This window comes from Capsicum annuum, chromosome 7 (genome assembly GCF_002878395.1).
Source record: "Capsicum annuum cultivar UCD-10X-F1 chromosome 7, UCD10Xv1.1, whole genome shotgun sequence".
In the NCBI taxonomy this organism is placed as follows: domain Eukaryota; kingdom Viridiplantae; phylum Streptophyta; class Magnoliopsida; order Solanales; family Solanaceae; genus Capsicum; species Capsicum annuum.
The window spans coordinates 26,037,475-26,041,645 of record NC_061117.1 but is presented as its reverse complement, the minus strand read 5'-3'; positions in this window follow the sequence as shown (position 1 = coordinate 26,041,645).

Here is a 4,171-nt window from a genome sequence, read left to right as displayed (position 1 = left end):
TACTAATTGAGAATGGAGGCATTGTTGTCCAAATTGATAAAGAGTTAAGAAAATTAAGAAACACGCCTTAGGGAGATTAAGGCTGATATCTCAGGTCTGACCCAGAAGGTTGAGTCTCATGCGACTGCTATCAAGCGGTTAGAGTAATAGTTTGGGTAAATATTTGCTACATAGAATCAGAGGCAACTAGGTACTACCCTTCTAAGCCACACGGTTTAGAATCTAAAGAATGTTGGTCATTATCTCGCTATCACCACTTGGAGTGGTAAGTCTATTAGTGATCCCTTATTGCCTACTGTTGATGTGCCGAAGAATGATAGTACTGTAGTTGTTGAGACACTTGTCGTGCAGTCAAATAATGCAATAGGTATTTATGCTTGTATTGGTAAGGATAAAGGTAAGGTTAAGTTCAATGAGCCTGTAGTGAAGCAAATTCCACGACTGCCCCCATATTTCCCTCAAAGACTGAAATAGAAAAAAAATAAAGTTCAAGAAATTCATTGATATATTGAAAGAGTTGAGCTTGCACATCCCTCTTCTTCAGTCTTTGAAGCAGATGCCTGGGTATGCTAGGTTTATGAAAGAATTGGTGACGAAAAAGAAAGTGGCTAGTTTTGATGATTTTAAGGGAGTACACCATTGCAGTGCAATCACTTATAAGTCTCTAGCCCAGAAGAAGGGTGATCCCAGAGCATTTATAATCCCATGTACCATAGGGATATCCAAATTTTCTAGAGTGTTATATGACTTGGGAGCCAACATTAATTTGATGCTTCTAGCTGTATTCAAGTAACTAGGCTTGAGTACTCCAGAACCGACTACTATGAGATTATTGGTGGCAGACTGCACAGTAGAAAAACCCGTGGTTATATCGTTCGATGTGTTGGTAAAAGTTGATAACTTCATTTTTCTGGATGACTTTGTCATTTTGGATTTTGAGGTTGACTTCGAGATGCCCATTATATTAGGAAACCATTCATGGCTGCTTCATATTGGGTAGAGCGATGGTTGAAATAGAGAAAAAGAGCTCAAGTTCAGAGTCAATAGCAAAGAAGTCACATTCAACGTATGAAGAATTATGAAACAGCCAATCGATATGAGGGTGAGTCAGTTATTCATTGTGTTGATGATCCTGGAGGTTACTCCTTTGGGTACCATGATGAATTCTTAGTAATCAAGGTACTCACATTGTGCTGCATTGTTAAATAAAGTGTTTCATGGGATTCAACCCATGGAATTTTTGGTGAAGTCTGATTAACCAACTTAGCCATATTGTGTCGCGATGTTAAACCAAGCACTGGATGAAAGAAAACCCACTATTTTAGTGTTCATAGTTGTTTTTATTTTTTTTGTAGGTACAATAACATGAGAAATGACCTGGAACATGGTGATACACTGATTCATTCAAAATATTCTAGGTAAGGGGACTTTGTAACAAGCTCATAAAGGTCGTAAGTCCCAATCGGTCCAGGTAAATTGTGCTTTGAATGTTTAAGGAAAATTTTGAAGATTGTTATGTATTTTCTGGACTTGAACTTATGAATCTACCTATGATGTTGTAAATACCACTTATCACTTCATAAGTAGTATAATAAGTGTAAATACAAGGTCCAGAGAGCAGGGGAAAAGGCCAAAAAATTAGGCCCACATAGCCGTAGGTGCCACCTGCGGTTCGTAAGAGGTGACGTAAGTGGTCCAATTTTGGGCCAAGTTTTGTTTTAAAATTTTGGCTAAACTGACCCTGTTGGCCTATTTAAGCCCCCTTAATCCGATTTAACTCCTCAAACCTCAAAAATTCCTTCTTCCCTCTCAAATTCAAATTTCCCCACTTTCCCACACTTGATAAAAGCTTAAAATGCTACTTATTCTCGGTACCAACTTGTTCAAGTGCACTAATTACGCATTCAATCTAAGGTTTTACTTTATCTCTTCATATTTCACTTCTGGTGTGTTAAACAAAAGGTAACATTCTTGGCTACTAATAGTATTCTCTTGTGCTAAACTAAAAATAAGTGAGTTGATATGTTTATTTTCATCAAATTATGCATAATTCAACAAGCTTATTTGTAGGAGCCTTGAATCAACCTAAAAATCTTAAAGTGGTGCATTGTTCTTGAATTAAACTTGATGATCATACCCGAAACGAAAGTGAAATTGAATAGGTCAATGAATCCCAAAAGTCTTGTATGTCTCATTTATATTGAAAATTTGATTCTAGTTTTATATGCAAATATTTGTTTGGACTACGTATAAGTTATAGGGATTTAAAATTGAGGGAATATTCTGAGTTTTTGACTTTTGAGTTTTTCTTCAAGTTTTGTAGTTCCTCGTTATCTTTTGGACACTAACACTTGGTTTTTTAGGTACATATGGCACCAAAGGATTCAAAGAAAAAGGCAGGGCCTTCAAGGCGATAGGATGAATCCCCCGAGAGCAGTGGCTTGGTGAAGGATTACCCAGTTGCCCCAACTAGAGCATCCCCAACTAAAGTGATGCGACCATAAACTAGAGCCTAGAGTCATGTTATGGCTGAGACTATTATTAAAGCTACTTTGGGCATACCACTTGTAGATCATTCATAGTGGGGAAGATGGATTACTTCTACTCGATTAGGAGTTCAACCAAAGATCAGTACACCATTACCCAGGCCGAGGATGAAGTCAGCTAGAATATCACCTCTATACTCTTTCCAGTCTAGGGAGGGAGAGGATGATGATGATAAGGACATGGAGTCTGAGTTAATACATAGGACCCTATTCTAAGAAGAGGTCCCAGGATGACAACGTAGCACTAGTTCCTGAGCTATTTTTTGCAATACCCAAGTCTAAGTAGGGTACAACACAAATATCCTATTAGGAGCTACCAACCGAGCAGATTGAACTTCTAACCCTACTCACATCTCGATCGAGATTATTGATAAGGTGAACACAAGCTGGTGTGTAGAGGGTCTACAACTAATTTATGAAAGCAACAACTTTATGACTGAGACAGGTCAACCTAGGAGGACTAGTTGGGAGAACAGACAGATTCACTTATCTGGGTTGGAAGGGGCACCACTTTTACAGGTTGTATTCGATCGCTATTAGTTAGAGTGGATGACTATACCCCAGGGTTCGTATAGACAGGTATTGGTCGATGAGACAGTAATGAATAGAATGAAATAATGATGTATGGATGAGTTTGAAAGTGTTGAGGTAGGTGAGTTGATGGATGAATACATGGGGTAATATTCTAAAAATAGAAAGGAAAATTATCTCTGTTTGTTATTCTGTTACCTACGTGTTTATAATATACTAAACAACAAAGGTTCGACACGTAAGAAGTAAACAATTGATAAAGATAAAGTGAATGTGGAAAAAAAAATATATCTATCATATCGCGGGATCATCTTTTGGGCTTCTTGATATAATGTGGAATTGTGCAATCAGCTTCTAGGCTTCTCGATGTATTATGGAATCGTGCAATCATCTTCTAGTCTTCTCGATGCATCATGGAATCGTGTGATCAGCTTCTAGGCTTCTCGACGTATTGTGGAATCGTGGGATCAACCATTTGGCTGCTCGTGATGGAGTAATTTATACCTGTTAGTCCTGCAAATTTTAGCACAACTGGATAAAATAGTTAGCATGGATATACATGTATGTATAGAAGATTGAACAATGTAGTGAGAACAACTATAACAATAATGACAAAAGAGATAAAAATCATATCTATCGTGAGAGAGCAATGTTTTGTTCATATAGATTTGAAGAGGTTCCAGTAAAGCAGTAGCATTTAAAAACGCCGAGGCAGTTGTGCTTAGCATGTTCAATATTAGAAAATAATATTAGTTTTTGAGTAACCCAATCGACTTCAAGAGGACGGTGCTTAGTCATTGGCAGTGTCTTGAATTTCTGAAACCATGCTTAGCTTCGGACAGTTTCTCAAGAGAGAGTAGTTCTTAACCCAATTAAATTTCAAGGACAATGCTTAGCGTTAGTCAGTTTCTCAAAAGAGGGTAGTGCTTAACCCACTTAAATTTCCAAGGACAAAGCTTAGCCTTAGAGATTTTTTGATAGAGTAGTGCTTAACTCCATCGAGTTTCCAAAATAATGCTTAGCTCAGATGATTTCTCGAGAGAGGGTAGTGCTTAACCCAACTAACTTTCAAGGACAATGCTTAGCCTTAGTCA